Source organism: Cydia pomonella, chromosome 24 (assembly GCF_033807575.1).
Source record: "Cydia pomonella isolate Wapato2018A chromosome 24, ilCydPomo1, whole genome shotgun sequence".
NCBI lineage: Eukaryota > Metazoa > Arthropoda > Insecta > Lepidoptera > Tortricidae > Cydia > Cydia pomonella.
The window spans coordinates 1,508,449-1,532,304 of NC_084726.1; the positions used below are offsets into that span (position 1 = coordinate 1,508,449).

The 23,856-nt window shown below is 38.3% G+C and overlaps 2 protein-coding genes across 2 annotated transcripts in view; one reads left to right on the forward strand and one right to left on the reverse strand.

Moving 5' to 3' along the window:
• Positions 1-23,856, reverse strand: part of LOC133531045 (uncharacterized) — a 452,747-nt gene that overhangs the window by 27,398 nt on the left and 401,493 nt on the right. The window lies entirely within an intron of this gene.
• Positions 14,365-23,856, forward strand: part of LOC133531047 (neural/ectodermal development factor IMP-L2-like) — a 95,074-nt gene continuing 85,582 nt past the window's right edge. Inside the window, exon 1 of the mRNA XM_061869142.1 lies at positions 14,365-14,636. The gene's annotated coding sequence lies outside the window, so the exon portion shown is untranslated. The remainder of the gene's footprint in view (positions 14,637-23,856) is intronic.

Below are 23,856 nucleotides of genomic sequence, written 5' to 3' on the forward strand. Positions count from 1 at the left end.
GTAGGTCTAGGTATATACGTGTATTCTGTGCAAATGAATTCTTTGAATCTTCCCTAGCACCAGCGTTTAGTGTTTCTGGTTGGCCCTTATTGCTAGAGATTGCAGATAAGAGCTAGAATTCGTATCAACTACTAAGGTCTTAATTAAAAGTGGTATGCTTGAATCTCATAACCTCATAATCCATGGAACCTTCGGGATATTTTTGCAATCGCGTCTGACTTAACATCTCGAGAGCAACTCATTTCACTGTGATCATTATAGCCAACCGTGGGAAACTGAACTCACCACTCTTTATTTCGAAGAATAGTCTTGCTTTTTATTACAATTTTATTTAACTTGTCGTGATAATTATGTAGTTACCTGTCTGGTCTAGTGGGTGACCTTGTCTATGAAGCCGATGGTCCTGGGTTCAAATCCCGGTAAGGGCATTTATTCGTGTAAGAAGCATGGATATTTGTTCCTGAGTGATTTGGTGATTTTTGTATATAAGTCCTTCTTCCTCGCGTTGTCCCGGCATTTTGCCACGGCTCATGGGAGCCTGGGGTCCGCTTGGCAACTAATCCCGAGAATTGGCGTAGGCACTAGTTTTTACGAAAGCGACTGCCATCTGACCTTCCAACCCAGAGGGTAAACTAGGCCTTGTTGAGATTAGTCCGGTTTCCTCACGAAGTTTTCCTTCACCGAAAAGCGACTGGTAAATATCAAATGATATTTCGTACATAAGTTCCGAAAAACTCATTGGTACAAGCCGGGGTTTGAACCCGCGACCTCCGGATTGCAAGTCGCACGCTCTTACCGCTAGGCCACCAGCGCTTTTTTTTATATAAGTATTTATATATTATATATATTCTTGTTTAAGTAGCTTTTCGGTGAAGGAAAACATCGTGAGGAAACCTGCACACATCTGCGAAGAAATTCAAAGGTGTATGTGAAGTCCCCAATCCGCATTGGGTTAGCGTGGGGACTATAGCCCGAACCCTCTTGCACATGAGAGGAGGCCTGTGCCCAGCAGTGGGACGTATATAGGCTGATTATTTTTGTTTAAGTACCCAAAACACAAGCCTTATTAAGCTTACTGTGGGGCTCAGTCAATTTGCTTGCTATCGATATCGATAAAACTTCTGTCAATATTTAATTAATCTATAGCACTGGTACGTTGTTGCCCCCGAAAAACCGGGCTTTCTATATAGATAGCATTTTAATTACAAAAAGAATATACATAATGGATATGAAAAATGTAAATAGAAAAGAAAAAAGTTTATTAAACATTATACGATTTGACAACAATTGGATCTAAGTCCTCCTTGTAAGTATACCTGTGAACAGGAGAACTAGCTCTTCCTTAATGTAGGTATATCATATTCATATAACTTAAGCAATTGTTATTTTAGTTAAAACATTTCTTGTAGTTTATTATCAAAAGTATACTGTTTGTAGGTGTGTGTGTATGTGCGCGCGTGCGTGCGTGCGTGCGCGCGGGTGCGTGTGTGTGCGTGTGCGTGGGCGTGTGCGTGTGCGTATGCGTGTGCGCGCGCGTGCGTGTGTGTGTGTGTGTGTGTGTGTGTGTGTGTGTGTGTGTGTTTATGTACTTCACTTTATAAGTAACTCTGTTTACTATAACTAGCTTAAATCTAAAATAGGGCCTTGAGGCATTGTATCAAATGGATGCTGGCGGCATTTCCTCGTTGTATCGCAATACTGGTACGTTGTGCGAGGAAGCCGCCAGCTCTTGGGTCACCAGTTACGTCAACCAGACGCTTACGCTTACACTTTGTATATTATACATGTCTGCTCCATAACGATATTTCTTAAAACTGTACAAAAAATAACTGACTCTTAAAAATTAAAATAATATATTGTCTCACATAGTAACATGTGACTTTATTCTGCTACAAATGACCAGACGGATATTTGCTCAACTCTTTATGACCACTTTGAATTTACCATTACCAATATGTTAGTATAATTATCAATATTATATGAATACAAGTTTACGGCCGTATTCGAACAATGCTTATAAGATCACAGCGATACGATACAGATCTGTCAGTGTCAAAAGTGACATTTCTTCAACCAAAACCGTCAGTCGGTCGGTATCGTATCGCTGTGGCATCTTATTTATAATATCGGTTGAAGGTAAGTTCAAGTCTTACCCGAAGCGGTGAATTTTCTAATTCTCCTTTAATATATAAATTTGTATTAACTTATTTCTTCATCAACTTAATGATTCACACTTGGTATATTTAAGTATGTATTAATATATGTTTGTTTATTTGTATTAAGTATATGTGTAAGTTTATCAATATATAGTTTATATAGTTTGTGTGGTTTATATTTATATGGAGTCATGGGTGTTTTTTATGTATTTAAGTATTTATAAATATTTATATATTATATATATCGTTGTCTAGGTACCCTCAACACAAGCCTTATTGAGCTTACTGTGGGACTTAGTCAATTTGTGTAATAATGTCCTATAATATTTATTTATTTATTTATATTCATATATAGTCTCGGTTATAAATTAATTTACTTTAAAAGACACTGCACCTACGAGTACTTAATCTTTCTAGTTTAACCCATTGGTTGACTGGTAGAGAATGCCTTAAGGCATTAAGTCCCCCTTTGTACCTTCATGTATTGTGCAATAAAGATTAAATAAATAAATAAATAAACCCTTGGAGTGGTTGGCCGTCGACTCCCGACCGATTATGCCATTTAAATTTCTAATTTGATTAATTGAAATAAAATCTAAATTCCAACAACTCAAAAACGACATATGCCACTTGAAGAGTTAATATATCAGTACCCCTAGTGTAACTTTGGTCGACATCATAACGTGACGAACGCGTTTGCGTTAAGTGTCATTTTGTATAGGATTTTGAGTTTCCAAAACGTCCCGCTTGGCGCGCTCTTTCGAAATTCAATACAAAATGAGACTAAACGCAAACGCGTACGTCACGTTTGGAAATCGAATTTATTTACACTAGGGGTACTGGTTGTTAAAAATTAGTCAAGATGTCCTCACGTCTATCCCTAGAAGATAACTTAGCGCGAGTCGAATAGAACCCCGCTCATATATTCCAGAAACTGTATTTATGTGAGAATCTTTCTATTTACATTTCCTCAAATGAGATGTATCCCATGAGGCGACCGCGGACATATTTATAAGTTGTTATAAATGTGTAATGCAACAGAAAAGGAGTCGAAAAACCCTTTGGACTGAGTTACGAAAAGTGTTTGTAACGGATGAGTCACGCTAGAGCGGCTTTTCTTTGACGGCTGATCGGTGATCACGTGGTGCTTTCCGTAGAAAACGAAGCCCCGGAAGCTCCGGCCCGGGCCCGGCCCGGTCTAGCGTGAGCTATAAACCTTAGGACCTTAGGTCCTTTTTAGGGTTCCGTAGCCAAAGGGTAAAACGGGACCCTATTACTAAGACTCCGCTGTCCATCCTTCTGTCCGTCTGTCACCAGGCTGTATCTCATGAACCGTGATAGCTAAACAGTTGAAATTTTCACAGATGATGCATTTCTGTTGCCGCTATGACAACAAATACTCAAAAGTACGGAACCCTCGGTGGGGGAATCCGACTCGCACTTCTCCTGTTTATTGTGAGATGGATATTGGAGGCTAGCTCAGGGGTCACCAATTAGTTTCTTCAGGGATCCAGTTCTTAAAATAAAATGACCATCGCGGTCCGTTTCTACTTAGTTTATTAAATGAGCAAAAAAAATCCAGCAGCAGTTCGGATCCGGACCGCGGTCCGCCATTTGGATACATATATAAGTAAGTCAGTAGAGCTAAGATGGTCGACTCTTAATCATTTGTCACCATGCCTGTCACGTTCTAACAAGTATGTAAGTGCGAAAGTGACGCATGACATGACATGTGATAAAAATGCGCTCATTATGCCGCTGCTGTGCACCATCAGGAATGCCTGATGGTCGCACCCCAGTGTGATTGTTTGCGTCTTGATGGGCATACCGTGATTGCTTGTAGTATTGTGAGATGGATGATAGGCTAGCTCAGGGGTCACCAGTTAGTTTCTCCAAGGGTCGAGTTGTTAAAGTAAAATGATCATCGAGGTCAATTTCAACTCGAGTTTATTAAATAAGCAAAAAAAAAATAAGCAAGTGATCACCTACACAAAAAGAGAAAACGTTTTTCAACTTTTAAGTATTCTCTATTTTCCATGATTTTTTTAGTAAGTTATTGGTACAATGAAAAACTAGGTTTATAGGTTTTTTTTTATTTGCTTTTTTTTAAAGCGTAACCTATAAACCTAGAATGTATTATGCTGAATCGATCGACAGCAAAATATAAGTGATTTGTTAAGATTTAGTTAGTGGAAAACGTTTTCTCCCGAAATTTCATAGAAAAAGTAGGTACCGAGGTACCGTTATTTCGTTGGGATGGCAAATATATTCTTCCCTCTTAATAAATAAATAAATAAATATTATAGGACATTATTACACAAATTGACTAAGTCCCATATAGAGTTCCACCTCCATTGACTGCGGCATAGTAAACAACACCTGTGACGTCACCGCTTCACCTATAGATACACCTATAAGTGACCATAACGCACAGCTATTTACGCTAACGGTGGAGCATCTGTACCGCGAGGAAACCAATATCTTTCTAGAACGTAGGCTAATTAATGATGAATCAATTTATTTATTTTACTGTGACATTGAGAATTATGATTGGAATTTTATATTAGATACTAATATTGACATTAATAATAAGTTTAGCAAATTAATGCGTGTATTGACATATTATATTGATATTCATTTCCCCATGAAACGTATACGAATAAAAAATAAACCAAATCTTCCATGGATGACTGATGATATCTTAAAATATATTCAATATTTAAATGACCTTTCTCACTTTCGACAACAATATCCGGATGACATTAGTATATCAACAAGTATCCAGTACTACTCAGACCTGATTAAACGTAAAGTTTTAATAGCCAGGCAAGACTACACCACAAAAAGGTTGAAGGACAGCCGTAATCCCACAAAGGAAATCTGGAAAATAATTAAGGATGAAACCTCACCATCACAGGAGAGAAAGGACATCACTTTAAAAAAAAAGTAACTCAATTCCTGTTCCTACTATAGACGTCCCTGACCACCTTAACTGTCACTTTTTGAGTGTCGCGTCCAACTACAACATAGGAGTAAATGAACAACTCGCAATGCATTCTATGAATGACTACCTACGGACCGCTGATGTTCACACCTTTGAGATACCCCTTGTCACACGTGCTGATCTCGATCGCACCCTCAAAACAATGTTAAAAAGTCGCAACACACTTGACATATATGATATATCAGTCAACGTTCTACTATCGATTTGGCCATTACTTTCGGATACTTTGGTTGCCCTCATCAACGAGATGTTTAAGGAAGGTGTTTACCCCGACATACTCAAGAGCACCCGAGTGTGCCCCGTCTACAAAAGTAAGGGTGATAAAACATCCGTTGACAACTATAGGCCGATCTCAATAGTACCCACCATATCAAAAATAATCGAGTCCTTCCTATCCCAACAATTAATGAAACATTTTGAAAATGACTTACTGACTGACAGACAATTTGCTTACCGTAAGAACATGTCAACTACTTCTGCAGCGTATAACATGATCGATAGCATCACTACCGCTATTGATGACAGGCACAAAGTAGCTGGCATTTTTTGTGACCTGTCCAAAGCATTCGATGTCATAAACCACGACCTACTTATTAAAAAGCTCTCATGTTATGGGCTGCAAGGTAATCTACTGAAATCTTTTTTAAAAAACCGAACACAGACAGTAGAAGTGATGGCGGGAGGAAAAAGAATGCGATCAGAGACTGGCAACGTGACGGTAGGAATTCCGCAAGGTTCGGCTCTGGGAAATACCCTATTTCTCGCATTCATAAATGACCTGCCAACTGCTATTAAAGACGGCCAAATCATTTTGTTTGCCGATGACACAACAGTGGTTGTCAGTGCTCCAACATATGAACAGCTTAATTGCAAGGTCAATACTGTATGCGACCAGCTTAACAAATGGTTTTCGGCTAACGGATTGATTCTGAATGTCAACAAATCAAACGTCATGCTATACTCGGGTAGGCGCGTCCCTAACGCGAACATTCAGTGTCCTATCCCCACAAACGATACGTGCAGGTTTCTAGGATTTACAATGGATCCCACCTTAAGCTGGAAGGAACACATAAACACACTGTGTGATAGGCTGGGTGGTGCGATCTTTGCACTGCGCAAAGTGAAGCCATTGGTTTCAAGTGCTGCGTTAAGGCAGGCGTACTACGCATACTTCCACTCGCTTATGGTCTACGGCGTGATCTTGTGGGGTAACTCGACCGACGCCAACAGGGTGTTGCTTATGCAAAAAAGGGCGCTGAGGACTATACTCGGTCTACAGCAGAGGCAGTCCTGTAAAGCGTTATTTGCTGAGCATCAGATTATGACCCACTATTCGGAGTACATTTTTGAGGTCATCATGTTCACGCGTAAACACCTGTCTCAATTTAAGCGAGTGGAGGTCGTGGGCAAATGCCTCCGGAGCACGGGAAAACTTCGGACAGTTCCGCGCCGCACAGTATTGCATGCAAAAAACCCGCGAGTAATAGGTCCGACTTTCTACGAGCACCTGCCTAATCAAATAAAAAATGAGACATGTGATGCAACATTCAGGCGCAAACTAAGATTTTTTTTACTAAAGAAATCCCTCTACTCAGTTAAGGAATATCTTTCAAAATAAACTGAATCTGACCAACTACATGTAGATTGTAATTTCTAATATGTATATTGTTATTGTTATTCATTTTAAAGTTTTTGTTTTCAGTTGACATTCTTTTTTATTTTCTACTTGACATTGTTTGAATATCATATGTAACTTATTCATTGATAGGTACTCTGTAGTATCATGGTACAATTTCAGTTTTCTTCTTTATTCCTATTGATTATTTTTGACATTTTGATATGGCAAATATTATATGATAGATTTATATACCATTGTATATAACTACCTCTACCTCTATAACATTATAATTGTATTGTAATAATATTAAATTTCACATGTATCCGACGATCACTATACGATAAGTAATTGCTTATGTATCCTTTTACATTAACTTTGAACATTGTATTGAGAGATAAATAAACTAAACTAAACTAAACAAGCCTTATTGAGCTTACTGTGGGACTTAGTCAATTTGTGTAATAATGTCCTATAATATTGATTTATTTTTATTTATAATGTTATGTTTTAATGTTTTGCTATATGTACTTTAGCTTTGTTAATTTGTTAAAATTTAGTTTCTCAGTGTATTCAATTTCAATTTCAATTTATAGTTTTTTTATTTGTAGTGTATTGCCGTGTAAATAAATAAAAATTCCCAGCAGATGAAGTCCCGGGCAAGAGCTAGTACTTGTGAGTTGGATTAAAAATATATGAACACAAATGCCTTTTAAATTCGATTTCACACCGTATCAAGTACTCACTTGCTTGGTTAGTATTTAGGAGATATCTCTGGGCAGAATTTTATTGAATTTGATACTACGTGAGCAATTGTTGAAGAATTTTATTGTGTTATAGACGTCTAGACTCTATTCAGGCATTAGAAATAAATAATTTAACACGTTATCTTTTTTCAGAGGAGACATTGGTGAAATTTATTTCCATGCAAACTATGGAGTGTGGAATTAAGAGGAGTGACATCTCTTATGGTAGAACTGTTGCAAAAGTGTCCAGCTGTTAGCTATAAATAATAGTTCCAAATCTCTCCAGAGTAGCGCTAGAGTAGCTAAGAACCTAGGCGCTATTAACGGAGTGAAGTGCGCTGTCTATGATTTGATTTTTTGTTCAAGTATTCTAGGTATTGTAGCGCCACCTATTTAGGGTTTTTTGATGACACTTTTTGGTACATTAGGTACTTTGAAAAGCGCTAAAAACGGTCAAATAAATGCGCAGTAAACAGACGCCTAGCATACAAAATCGGCAACAATAAACGCAAAAATAAAAACGGTCAGACACAGATAATGTCTTCCTCACTCCGTTCCTAAAATTTCGTTACGATTGGTTAAGTTTTCGAGGAGGAAAATGTCGGGAACGAAACCTCGATTTTTGAGATTTTATACGCTGGTTTTTTCGCCTAAGCTGCAGTTGTCCTTATCGCACTAATTTAGGAGCCGCCGCCCCTGTCAGTGCGACGGAGATATTTATCTAAAATTGACAAAGCTGAGAAGGGGTACTGGTACTTTTTTTAATTCAGAAACAATTTTTTTTTATACCACGACGGTGGCAAGCAAGCATACGGCCCGCCTGATGGTAAGCAGTCACCGTAGCCTATGGACGCCTGCAACTCCAGAGGTGTTACATGCGCGTTGCCGACCCTTTAAAAATCTTGTATTGTTATTTTAATAGTAGTTACTTATATTGTAGACTTACAGTTTCCTTCATTAAAATATGTGAACCTAAACATAAAAATTAAACGAGTTATAGATTTAATCGTTAATAACATAAACGGTGTATTAATAAACAGTGCCAGAAAAAATTTAAAAATAGTGTTTCATGGAAAACATACTCCAGAGGGAGTCTTCTTCCTCGCGTTGTCCCGGCATTTTGCCACGGCTCAAGGGAGCCTGCATGGGGTCCGCTTGAAAACTAATCCCAAGATTTGGCGTAGGCACTAGTTTTTACGAAAGCGACTGCCATCTGACCTCCCAACCCAGAGGGTAAACTAAGCCTTGTTGGGATTAGTCCGGTTTCCTCACGATGTTTTCCTTCACCGAAAAGCGACTGGTAAATATCAAATAATATTTCGTACATAAGTTCCGAAAAACTCATTGGTACGAGCCGGGTTTGAACCCGCGACCTCCGGATTGCAAGACTATACTCCACTCCACTGGATACTCCAGAGGGAGTATTTCCTCTTAAGTCCCACAGTCCACAGTAAGCTCAATAAGGCTTGTGTTGTAGGTACTTAGACATCGATATATATAATATATAAATAATTATAAACTACTTAAATACATAGAAAACACATAATTTATCAATTTCCTTGATAAATGGTACGTAATTTATCAAGGAAATTGACAGATGCGCCCGCGTTAAGGTCGTCGCCAGTTGATGGGCTAGGGCCCTCCCTGCTTTCGTTGGGCAGATAGCATGGCCGATGGCCAAGGAGAGGGGGAAGGTCATAGTTATAGTTAGAAATTTTGTTCTCTAGGAGGTGGGCAGCTGCAACCTGTTGGTAGTGCAACGCGCTCACAGCCCGACTAAGCTCTGCCCGAGAGTGCCCGAGAACGCCTGTAAATGTAACGTCTGTGTGCGTAAATGTCACGTCCGTGTGCGTAAATGTCATGTCCGTGTGCGTGCGGCGAAAATGGCACTTTGTACTGAGCGAACTTTGTGCCTTTACGGCTGTATACATAGTTCGTGTCATCCACGTTGACGCGCAGATTTGTCAAATCTAACCTTTAATGACATGGCAATACGAGTTAAGGCACGCGTCTTCGTGAATGACACGATCTAAACCAGATTATCTTTTTTATACTACGTCGGTAGCAAACAACCATACGGCCCGCCTGATGGTAAGCAGTCTCCGTAGCCTATGGACTACGAAGGTGTTTCACTAAGCGTTGCCGATGCTAATACTTTGCATCCTCGTTGAGCACTGGCAATCCTACTGACCGGCAGGAGTTCACTATGAGTAGGGTCTAGTGTTATTTGTCTGCGGTTTCTGTAAGGTGGAGGTACTTCTCCAGTTGGGCTCTGCTCTAGATCTGGAATGACATCCGCTGTGCTGTGCCCTACCACACAAAGCGAGATGACATTCACAGTGCCCATAAGTACCTCTCATTTGGACGTCGGGTATCTAATGTACAATAAAGTGTTTACATACATGCAATTGTTACTTAGCTAGTCCCCCCTGAATCTTAATCCTAACCTAGCTCTATCAATAAGACTGAGTTGATAACACTTCAAGTGCATTATTGTGGGACACACCCACAGATAACATGTTACTAGGGATGTTACTGTCCACATTGTATCGATATCGATATTTTTATTTTTTATTATACTTAATCCCTACTGATGCTTTAAATGGGAAAGTAGTTCTGTCTGTTTCTACGTCTGATAACTCTTATCGTTTAATAAATTATGACGTTTCGTGCATGGTACGCGACGGTGTTGGTCGGTCGCTCGAAAAAAACTCATACTTTTCAATACAAATAATATTTTTTTGCCTGACACGTTCCTACTTAGAAAACACCTGGAGACGCCTTTATTGTAATTTTCTGTACATAACAGTGTGCCGTTTTTTGCGGGGGAGGGCCACGTCAAATGTATGTATAATGTACGTTACGTACAAATAGCCATGTCTGATAAACGTCAGTCCATACAATAAGTATGACATGACATGAGTATGACCATCGACAGAGGGGTAAGCTGCTCTTAAAGGCGACTCCGGTTGGTTAAATAATTTCAGCTTTCCTATTAAGGTCATAACACGGTGTAGTGGGCAGAGACCTTAAACCGCTGAACCGATTTAAATGAAATTTCATCATCATTCCACGCAAACGAGGTCCCAGGCAGAAGTTTCACAAATAAATATGTGTGGATATTCTACTAGCACAAAAGGCAGATTTCATGATACTACCCGGTCGTTTCAAGTTGGCCGTTACCTACCGGCCCGCTTAGCCGCATCACTCCCTCTGACGCCTTATCCACTCGGCTCCTCGGTTATCGACTCGGCTATTATTTACTTACTTATCACAGTTTTATAATCATTTTTTTATTTTATTTACATTAATTACAATCATAACTATAAGACGGATTCTAACAGACAAATTACTTGAGCGAGTCGTATGCGTTGGCATATTATTGTATCGATTAACGTATTAATTTTACTAATAAGTTTTGGTTTCTTTGTTACGTATATAATATAATAAGTATTAATATTTAAAAATATTAGTGGTAATACGTTGTAAAAAAAAAAAGAAAAACAAAATCTAGTGCTAACCACCAATTATCTGTTAACCTGTTGCTACCGGTGGTGGGAACCTATAATTGTTTCTTTGTTATCAATCAATCAATCAATCAATAAGAATTTATTTCGAACAATGTCCATATTGTGTTAGTAACATACAAATACTTAAATCTAGGGTTAGTATGACAAGATATTACTACAAATTCCTACATAAAGGGGCATGTAGCTGCACCCAGTGCTTCAGCCATCATCATTCAGTGTTATTTATATATATATAACTATTGTGCAATTTATAGCTGTTGGTTCTCCGAACAATAAATAAATAAATAAATAAAAACTGACATGAAGTGAGCATTAAAAAATAAAATACGAAATTATTTTTTGTCGATAGTACTAATAATTGTACTTGTGACATTATCATGTAACGGTAGCCGACGACAAACTTGGAGCGAACGGGTAGTATGAGGCATTCTCGTATTGATCTGTTACACTAAATAGTAAGTCATCTTTTCTTATTTATTTAAATAACGATGTTGAAATAAAATAACGATCTCTGTAACAACATGTTTGGCGAATCCGTGCAAATTATATTTGTAATGTATAAATGTTTTTTGACTTGGGTAGTATTTGATTATACTCGTAACTTTATCCAGATAATTTAATTGAGTAAAAGTATTCCACGTTAAAAAGTGGTGATATTTCGTATCTTCAGGCGGTGTTGCAGGTGTCCTTAGGCGATGGTAATAGCTTACCATCAGCGATTATTCTGCTCGTTTGCCTACTATAATTTTATCATTAAAAATCACCTCGTTGACCAAACCAAACACGGCAAAGGAGTTTCCATTGTGAGTATCCAGGCAAAATGTCGGGATATCAATGGGAGGCAAAATCAATTGGACATAATTAAGATAACGTCACATTTTATTGTATCAATATTATCAATCATTGAGAACAATACATTTACGCATTACAATGCAAACAAAATGATGAAATACGCAACTCAGTGTAGTAATGCTTACATTTCATTCATCCAAGCGTCGTATGACGATCACCTCATTTTAATTCAATTCTATTTCGATGACGATAGCACACACTTTTTTTACCGTTATATCGTCAATGTCGTCCAACAATGATTACGTAATGTGTAGTTTCACAGCAGCAAATAAAATTTTGCTTTTCTACATTGACATTTCTAAGCTATTTAGGCTTTTTACTTTTTCGTGAATGTAAAATTACGTTAAGCAAATTCGTTAAACCAATTTACTATGAATAGTATTTACGACATTAATATAAGCTTCCAAATCGCTTGTGTTATAGTTTTGTATAGTTATGTGCTGACGTTTGTATTTGCGTGCGTATGTGATCTTCACCGATTATTTACATTTTAAGTGTATTGTCCCAGATCGAGTTTAGTTACGTTTTATAATTTATTGAGAACGTACGAGTACCTACTTATATACGAGTATTCTATGTAAATTTCAAATAAGAACATGAATTTATCACGTGACAAATACTATCTAGGTATCTCTTTTTATTAATAGAACACTCGACACATGCATATTTTTTTATGTTAGTACAGTAGGTTAGATATGGCATTTTATACCTGCATTATTACCATAACGGTAGGAAACAAGCGTATGGATTGTTTGATGATAAGCGGGCAGCGCTGCCTATAGATGCTTGTGATCATATAGTACTCAAGAACATTGATAATATTATGCGTCCTTGGTAGTACTTATATTATGTTAGATGCTCGTGACCTCGCTTGCGAGGGTTTCAAACTTTATTATTTTTAGTTCTAATGAACTCTGAGCTAGGTTACAGTCGGACAAACGAACGAATACTACCAAAGTGATACGAAACTTTAAAAAGCCAGATGCGACGGTCATAATAATTGTACCATCCAAAGCGGCGAGGCTGTGGTCAGTTTTCACTGCTGCGGTAACTTTCTAGGTCACTTTATTATATCTAAGAAAGTATACTTGTAGATTTATTTCTAAGCTAGGTATTAACTAATAAACTCTTTAGTTTACATCCCTAACTTTCCTTGGCAATATGCTTTGTAACTAAATTGCATCACTAGTTGCGACAGGACAATTAACTCCACAGGACCGAAACTATTAAGTAGACAATACAGACATTTAATAGGTAACACAGCGACATGTAGGTGTGTAAATTGAATACATAAAATATCCAACATCCAACGTCCAACAAATATCCAACGTGTGGGTTTGTGTTATTTAGGGTGCTTTTTAATCTAGTGGATGATGGGATTGACACAAACAATTAAGATCAAGTGATAGTTTCTTTTTTTAACCCAAACGCTACATCTTTCTCTTTATTTACATTTTAAATCTGTTCTTGTATTTATTTTCTTTTATTTTTTAGTCACACGGGTTATTACACGCAGGCAATGCGGTCCGTAAATCATAAATTTCGACCTAGGGCTATACTGTAATGTATTTTTTTTCATTACACTTGCAAGGCAATGCGGTCCATAATGGCTGTAATGTACGTCTGAAATTAGTCAGAAGTTCTATTTTTTCCCCTTTTTATCTGACAAGTTAAATGAAAAACAACTGTGTGCGTCACGGGTGGTACAGGAGTAACGAACTCGTGTTAATTCACACTAGTTCGTAAATTCTTGTTTATCGCCCTTAATACACATTGTTTGTGATATAGGAAGCAAACGAGTAGACAAATCGCCTGATCGTAAGCCATTACCGTCGTACATGGACACTTGCAACATCAGAGGGGTTGTATGTGCGTTGCCTGCTATTAAGAGGGGAGTACGCTCTTTTCTTGAAGGTTTCAAGGTCGTCTCGGTCCGGTAATACCACAGGCGACAGTTCATATTCTAGAATTTAGCTGTGCGAGGGAAGAAGTTTCAGAAAAAACGCAGTTGAGGCTAATCATTTACCATAACTTACTTACGTACGTAGTTAACCAACACTATCTATCTAAAACTAGCGATTGGATAGTCTCGAGACATTTTGTCGGGATTCTCACGAGATAACAACATAATTGCTATATAATTCTGGCAAGTTGAGTATCTAACCTTGGCAACTAGTTTTGATTTATTTCCATGCGCATTTTTCATTTAGTTGTTTAGCACTATGCTTAGTTTTATATTCTACTCAGACACGTGTATTGTTTTTTTCCAAAAAAATCCAGTTTAATGCCCATTAAAGTTTTATAGCATCTCATACAAAAAGTGTAATTTTTTAACGTTTTTTTTGAATGACCAAAATAAATAGTTATGCAGTTTTCGCAAAAAACTTTTCGATAATTTGCTCACAACAACACTACCGGCAATAATGTTGACATAACCACCTCAACGTCACCTCACTGATATCGACTCATTGCCCACCGCGCACTCGCTACAAAACGACGTGTCGCGTTTAAACCGAATAACCGTTAAACGTTATCGATAACTGTTCGGCGCATCACTGTTTTTGGCGCGCGTTCCTTTTTCGAAATTTGAACTTGACAGTTGCCGGCCGATGTGTGCGTGAGTTTATGAACAAAATGATAAATGTTTTTCAAAAGACAGAGCATTTTTTGTATTTCGCTATAAAGTAGTTTGTGTTATAAACGAGTTTGTTGCGGTTTCTAGAAGTTATACAGGTAAGTCGTCTTTTATACTTTTTTCTTATTTTTCTGTTTACTTTTAAAGGTTTTTTTTTTTAGCCGACGGCCCAAGAGGGATTATGTAGGAATGTACTTACAGCCGTAGCCGTAGCCATGCCGGGACGGTAGGACAGTGCAAAATTATGTACCTTTTTATAAGTATAACGAGCGAGCTCATCGCCAACTGTCTCGCAGTTTGGCGAATATTTTGTTTTGTGGTACACATATTTTATATTTTAATGTTGTAATGAAAAAAAAAAAAAAAATAAAAAAAATTAAAAAAAAATCGTTTGACGGACTGCAATGTATACATCATGTCATTCACGAAGGCGCGTGCCTTGATATTTAACAATAAAGTATTAAAAATATGAATCGGATATATCAGTGTCTAAAGTAAAGTTTTTGTTTGAAGAAACGTTGGGTTCAAGTCAATTGCTCTTGGTTCTGCATGAAGAGGAAGCATTCGTGGTCACTCACGGACGCGGGTGTCCTTAAACTACGTCCAAAAGAGAGGTATGGGCATTGTGAATGTCACCTCGCTTTGTGTGGTAGGGCACAGCCAGTGGCTGTCATTCCGGATCTAGAGCAGAGCCCAACTAGGGAACGCGCATGTAACTCCTCTGGAGTTGCAGATGTAAGTAAGTAAGTAAGTAAATATTCTTTATTGCACCAACAATTATACATTACATGGGCTACGGAGACTGCTTACCATCAGGCGGGCCGTATGCTTGTTTGCCACCGACGTAGTATTAAAAAAAATCCTATACAAACTCTTCTCGACATTTTCCTCTGGATTTTGGCACTAGACGAATATTTTTTATATGGGTTCAATATGACTATTATCTGTGTCTGTACGTTTTGCTTTTTTTTAATATTCTGGTTTTTATAAGAACTAGCGCCGGCCGCGCTCCCATAGAACCGGGGACGGGCGGGCCAGGGCTCGCGTGGTTATGTGTTTTTGTGTAAGCGCTAGCGGAAGCGCTGGTGGCCTAGCTGTAAGAGCGTGCGAGTTGCAATCCGGAGGTCGCGGGTTCAAACCCCGGCTCGTACCAATGAGTTTTTCGGAACTCATGTACGAAATATCATTTGATATTTACCAGTCGCTTTTCGGTGAAGGAAAACATCGTGAGGAAACCGGACTAATCCCAACAAGGCCTAGTTTATCCTCTGGGTTGGAAGGTCAGATGGCAGTCGCTTTCGTAAAAACTAGTGCCTACGCCAAATCTTGGGATTAGTTGTCAAGCGGACCCCAGGCTCCTATGAGCCGTGGCAAAATGCCGGGACAACGCGAGGAAGAAGAAGATGCTTGCCAATTTGCATTACTTACAATACAATACAAATATTCCTTATTGCTCACCAATATGAAAAGGACATAATGAAAATTAAAGCAAGAAATATTACTTTGCTAATCCGCGAGAAAATAACGTGTTAGTGCTAACCCGTTATACTTACTTGCGTATTTTTACATGCAATTAATGTTCCCACCCTCCCACCGCAAAAATAAATACGCAAATAAATATAACAACCCTGCACCGAAAGTACAAAACTCGGCACGTGTTTCGCCTCTCTACGAGGCATCCTCAGGAGATGCTGGAGATGTTGACGGTCTGACACCCGACAACTAAAATAAATAAAATAAATAAATAAATATTATAGGACATTATTACACAAACTGACTAAGTCCCACAGTAAGCTCAATAAGGCTTGTGTTGAGGGTACTTAGACAACGATATATACACTATATAAATATTTATAAATACTTAAATACATAGAAAACACCCATAACTCAGGAACAAATATCCATGCTCATCACACGAGTAATGCCCTTACCAGGATTTGAACCCGGGACCATCAGCTTCATAGGCAGGGTCACTACCCACTAGGCCAAACCGGTCGTCAAAACAACAACAACAACTGAAACAACACACAACAAAACAAAAACAAAACAAATTAAACACACAACTTAAACTATGGTAGACAACGGGCGGTCTTATCGCTACAGACAACCTTGGTTACAACCAGGGTTCCAGACAACTTATTTTAGTAAAAAATATATATTTTTAATGACGCATACCTCACTTAGGCAACTCAGCAAGCTTCGTTGCCTATACACGGTACTCGACTGAAAAGCTCTCTATTATATCACGATCGTATAAAATACCATTTTGATAGTTGCATAAAATAATAACTGCAAACGCGCCAGCTGCGGTGTCTATGTAATCGGTGATCACCTGGCGTAGCTTACGTAGATACATATTAAAAGTTTACACGTGGCGTACAGATTACTTCCTTAAATAGTAGATCTGTTGTAAATTAAAATAAATTATGTAGATTAATAGATTACATTAGACATGATCATTTATAGTGTCTCTAGAATATGGGCGTTTTTTTATTATTCCAAGATATAACAGCTCACCGTATCTTCTGAACATGGGTTCTCGTATTTTCCAGTCCTTACGTTATGGGGCATTCAAGCGGCCGCTAGCGGCCGCCAGTGATACTCGAAAGTGGTCAGGTTTTTTCATTTGTAGTCGGACTCTTTCGCACTCAAAAATGTGTGCGTGTGTTCGCGTATTCTTTTTAGGGTTCCGTAGTCAACTAGGAACCTTTATAGTTTCGCCATGTCCGTCTGTCTGTATGTCTGTCTGTCTGTCTGTCTGTCTGTCCGAGGCATTGCTCAGTGGTCGTTAGTGCTAGAAAGCTGAAATTTGGCATGGATATATACATCAATAAAGCCGGTCGTACAATAAAATCTAAAAAAATATTTTTTTTAGGGTACCTCCCCTTTACGTAAACGTGATTTTTTTTGCTTCAGCATTACAGTGTGGGGTGTCGTTGGAAAGGTTTTTCAAAACGAATAGGGGTCTTCAACAAACATTTTTTTATAAAATGAATATGTTCGGAGATAATCGCTCCGAAAGAAAAAAAATGTGTCCCCCTCCCTCTAACTTTTGAACCATAGGTCCAAAAAATATGAAAAAAATCGTGGAAGTAGAGCTTAAGTGTAAGGCCTGAGTGGACGCTCAAGTTGGGCGTGCAGCGGGGAGGGGCGTGTGGCGTGCATGTTAAATGCAAACGTATAAGAGCGGCCTTTGTGCACGCTGTTCAAATCATTTCAGAGCCCGACGCCACGCTGCATGCCCCGCCGAACGCTCCGCTTCAAGCGTCCACACAGGCCTTAGTGTAAGAAAGACATTAGGTATATGAAAACTGTAGCGGACATGATCTGTTTAGCTGTTTTTGAGTTAATACAAAAAGTTGACCCATCATAGTAAAAAGACGTACATCCACAGTTCATCCCTTTGGTTAACAATCTACTATACTTTAAGCTCCATTTTAGCTTATTGTGACGGAAAAGTAACCAACGGAACCCTACTCTGAGCATGGCCCGACATGCTCTTGACCGATTTTTATTTCTATTTGCCTGGGTATCGACGCACTTATCATCAAGCGCCAACTGAGGTGGGTGGCCACGTCATGCGCATGGGTAATAACAGATTACCCAAATCACTATCTTACTCAGAACTCTGTAGCAGAAAAAGGAAACAGGGGGGTCAGTACTTGCGCCATAAAGACGTCCTCAAGTGTCACCACTCCACTTGCGATATACCGAAAACAGGGAGTAACTTGCGATGCGATATTACGAGCAGCGGCGCTGGGAAGACCTGGATGCTAAGCACCATCTTCGTAAGACGCGACCGATGCCCTCGTATACCTATACCTACCCAGCTGGCCAGCGTCATTGCGCACCATATAGTCTAGTCAAAGTCAAAATATTCTTTATTCAAATAGGCCTAGCAACAAGCACTTTTAAATCGTCAAATTTTACAAATATCATCTTAATCTAAATATCAGAGCAATTTATTGATGCAGTTATTATTGTTCTAAAAAAAAAACATTGAATTATTATAGATATGGTAAACTTAATAATAAGAATTTCACAAAAGGATCGTCAAACATCAAAATTGTATAAAATACTAGTCTAGAAACTTTCTAGAATAAAATCTAAATGTCAAAAAATACGGTAATTATCAATTTCAGCATTATTAACATAACAATAAATAATTCATTCTTTACAATCACACTTAATCCCACGGTGTTTCATCATTCATGTAGTCTTGTGTGCTATAATAGGCTTTAGAGATAAGCTTACGTTTTACATAATTTTTAAATTTACTAACAGACAATTCAGTTATAATATTAGGAAGTTTAATGTAAAATCTTACACAATAACCCATGAATGATTTCTTAATTTTATGGAGCCTAGTGAAGGGCACTGCCATCTCATTTTCAAAACCAAATTTGGCTTTGCAAGTCATATTAGAGCGTTCCATGTTTCCAATTAAAAACAGTCGGAGGAGTCGCCCCGTCGTCGCATACGGGGAGGAGGACTATATATTTTCCAGAAATTTTAGATTATTAAGAGGAAATAACAGCTCCCCCCTTCTTAGATTTGAGAATTTTAGGCAAATATCTCCGTCGCGCTGACGGGGGCGGCTTCTAAAATCAGTGCGATAAGGACAACTGCATCAACTTAGGTGAAAAAAACCTCTGCGTGAAGATCTCAGAAATCGAGGTTTCGTTCTCGACATTTTTCTCCTCGAAAATTTCGGATACGGAATGAGAAAGAGATGATCTGTGTCTGGCCGTTTTGATTTTTGCGTTTATTGTTGCCGATTTTGTGTGCAAGGTGGATTTTTTGGCGATTTTTAACGCTGTTTGCTTACCTAGTTCGGCGGCTGGTGATTAATGTTTTTTTTTAATAGTTGACTACATCGTATCGAAAGAATTTTTTTAATACAGTTGCTCAAAAAGTGCTACTTTCCGTAGCTGTTTAGCGTGCGGAAAGTTGGATTTCGCGAACTAGTGCTTTTTACTTTTCCACTTGTTCCAATTCATGACTACTTATTGATGAGTGTTAATGTTAGTTTCCTTTAAAAGTCCTTTTCCTTTAAAAACCTACTGTTAATGTAAAAATAATAAATATAAGCATATTTCATATTTTATTACTTACCTCTCATTATAACACGTTTATTTTTTAATCATTAATATTGAAAAACCGTTCTTAATAAGTTGTCTGATGAACGGAACGGAATAGCTGCTGAAACGCCTGTCAAAGCAGAGGCGTTTTTTCTTACTGCAAGAATGTTTTAAGTTTCCAAAGGCAACATTCGATTTTGTTTTCATACAATTTAAATATACGATACACAAATAATCGTAAATAACGATACTTAGGTAATAATAGTATAATATTTTATATTTACAATTATTTCTGCCTTATAGAACATGCATAAAAAAGTACATGTTGTTTTTCTTATTTTTTCGAAACTGTACGGAACCCGAAAAAACGTCCTTCGATACACGTGCGGAAATGTCATTCTTCACTCGTTCCGAGTCTTGCCAAGATATCTCGGTACTCGTGGAGTAATGACATACTTTCCGTACTAGCATCGAAATGTACTATTATAGTTAAGTTGGGAGCCCATACATGAAAAGTACGCAATTATAGTTTGGTATACAAACTAATTCAACCGTTACAGTCGACGGGTAGAAAAAAAGTTTTCCCTGTCATTTTATTTACCGAGAGGTTGATGGACGGTTGCCACGGCTACAGATACATGAGTATGCAATGTAACCGGAGTTACCTACCGGTGTCAATGAACGAGCGGCCGAGAATCAGTTCAAGGTCACTCTTGCGACACCTACTGTATGTGCAGCCGGTCTAGCCAAGGTGACAATCGCTAATAATGGCTAATGGGTTCTGTTTGGCCCAATGGTTGACTGGTAGAGAATGCCTTAAGGCATTAAATCCGCCATTTGTACTTTTTTGTATTGTGCAATAAAGGTTAAATAAATAAAGAATAGAATAGAATAGAATAGAAGCGTTTATTTGCAAGAATACGTAGGTACAAGGTGTTACATTAAATATTGTCACAGTAATATTCAGCCGAAACAGCATGCAAATATTAAAATATACTTATAATCTACTTATTCTAATCCCTATATGCTAATATGACATGTTCATATATTCCTTAACTGAATAAAAACAATGAATAAATGGGTCGTTCTCAAATTATGACTGCGGTCAGACTCAACTCCGTTAGAGCCGCCATACTCGGACTGCTCGAGCGGTAACCCAGTGATCAACATACACGGACTGCTTTTGCAGCTTGGCCGCATAATGATATTTCACCGCGCAGCCAACCGCCCGAAGCAGTTGCAAGTGTTGCAACTGCTTCGGGCGGTTCGTGTATTGCGAAAGACGATTTTGTATTGGAACTGTAGATCACCCAACGGCGACCGCTTGAAGCTGTTGGCACTGACTGCTCAAAGCAGTCCGTGTATGGCGGCCTTTAAACTTTTCATACATTTACCCCCTTATTCATAAACGTCTACTAAAGTTACGATGCCGCTAATAATCGTTTGTAACTTTCCGACGTATTGGTATGATGGAAAGGGACAAACCATTATTATCGGCTTCGTCACTTTAGTAGACATTTACCGAGTTTAGACGCAGTTACAAATTTGGAGAATGACCCGACTGCGGTCAGACTCAACTCCGTCAAACTTTTCATACATTTAGTATGGATTGACGGAGTTTAGACGCAGGCACAAATCTAGAGAATGATCCTGATACAAAATGATACGAAATAAATGAAAAAAACCGGCCAAAAGCGGTCAGGTTCAACTCCGTCAAACTTTTAATACATTTAGTATGGTTTGATGGAGTTTAGACTACAATAGACGCAGGCACAAATTTGGAGAATGGCGGAAAAACCGGCCAAGTGTGAGTCGGACTCGCGCACCGAGGGTTCCGTACAAACCTGTAGGTATATATTATTATATGATGTAACTAAATATTTACGGTTTTCGCAATTTTCCCTTTATCTGTGCTATAAGACGTTGCTTCATACCCAATTTCAAGATTCTGAGTTCACGGGCTGTTGGGCCAAATCGCAAACGCTAGGAGGCCGGTTGGACGCCCTAAGCTTAGATTCAAGGACTGCTGCGAGAGGGACTTGATCTGCTTCGATATTCATCCTCACAATTGGGAATCTCAGGCTGAAATGAGGCCAGAGTGGCGTCGAGATCTCAAAGCGGGTGTAGACAAGCATGACAAGGACTGGTTAGAGAACCTTAGGCAGAAAAGAGTCCGCGCTGCTAGACCTCCTCCCTTGGACTCTCGTCATGTTTGTGATTGCTGTGGCAGAAGATGCCGCTCTGGTATTGGACCCTTCAGTCATCGCAGACGTTGCAATCAACCTCCCCGCAACACCTGATTTTACCCGACGCTGCAACAATCATCTGCTATAGATGTGGTGGCCTATTAATAATAAAATCTTTTGATCGCGTTGGCTTAGGAGTTTCATTTTTTGACAGCTCCAAGAAACAGTAGACCTGAGTATTTGATATAAATTCCAGCTTGATACTTCTACGCGTTCCTGAGAAAAAGGATCATGAAAGACAGACAGACGGACGGACAACAAAGTGGTCCTACAAGGATTCCGTTTTTTTCTTTCGAGCTACGGAACCCAAAAATAATGAGACGAGCGACGCTGATACCGTCAAAACAATTCATGGCGCAAAATATATATTTTTATAAATATATATATATATTTTTTTATTCCATTTGTAACTAAATGATATGCTAGTGTGTGAAGTTAGCATATCATTTGGTAAAAATCCATAGTACCTATTGGTTTTTATGATAAAAACGCCAGAACTATTGATATAAAGTATCAGGAACTCTAGAACTATGGTGCATGCTAATAGAACTCCAATAAAAACTTGATCTGCTAGACTTTGATATGCCAACTTCACAGACATGCAAAATACTGGTTCTCTATGCTAGTTTTATAATAATAATTCAATGTATATAAAATTTTGTACCTATTATTTAATGCAATGGGTTCCATTGAGATATTTGATCCTCAAAACAAAAACTTGTGAATATAGATCGTGTCATTCATGACGACGGACGCCTTGACTCGTATGGTCATATTATTAAAGTTTATATTTGATAATCTGCGCGTCATCTTAGATAACACGAACTTATAGTCTACCCCGCGTAGTCGCAAGCAGTAATAAACTAATTTGTCAGTAAAAAATCGAATAAGTACTAAAAATTCGTCAGAAAAAAATGGAATACTAAAAATTCGTCAGTAAAAAATGGAATACTAAAAATTCGTCAGTAAAAAATCGAATATAAAAAATTCATTAGTAAAAAATCGAATATTAAAAATTCGTCAGTAAAAAATCGGATACTAAAAATTCGTCAGTAAAAAATCGAATACTAAAAATCTATATAAGATCGTCAATGAATGCTAACGTGTTTAATTTCGCCGCTAACGGACCCAAGGGGCGCTAGTGTAGACGGAGGTCTTTCAAAATGGCATTGTGTTCTTGAAGCGAATTTTCGCTTCCCTTTCATAATTGCGGTAAAAAAAATATTTTTGACTATTCATGGTAAATATTACATGTAGTTTAATAAATGTTAGTGGTTTGAAAAAGTGCCAACTAAAATATACGCAAAATTAAAGAGGTTCAAAAAAAGTTAGAATACTTTTGTGTAGAATGTACGACTTTTTTTTAATTACGCAAAGCAGGCATTAGCTTTAGCTCATGGTTGACTGGTAGAGAATGCCTTCTGGCATTAAGTCCGCCATTTGTACTATTCATGTATTTTGCAATAAAGTTTAAATAAATAAATAAAGCAGGATTTGAAGAGCTGTTTTTTTTTTTAACTATTAATTAGCATTATATATTTTAACGATCTTACGGTAATCGCATTTTTTCAACAATAATGTTTTGCCAAATTGCTTGTTGCATGATTGTGTAATTTAAGGTTATTTTACACGTGGACATGCGTTTGACCGACAAATTTAATATGACCTTGCATTTACTCGGCCATGACTCGGTACCGACAAAAATCACGTCAAATAATCATATCCTGACCCTAACTACATAGTTATCGCCTGATCATGCCGTTCGAGACGCACGGGCGCCAGCATCGATGAGTCGAGTTAGGGTGTAACACCAATCGATCGATGTCGACATGGAACACCGAACAGTCGACGTCAATCGATCGATTTGTCTAGGTAGAAACTATCGATCGACGTCGACTGTCCCATGTCGACGTCGATCAATGCCATCGATCGATTCGTGTGGTAATCTAAGGCTAGGTTCCCACGGCGTTAATTTTTCCCGTATACTGTAT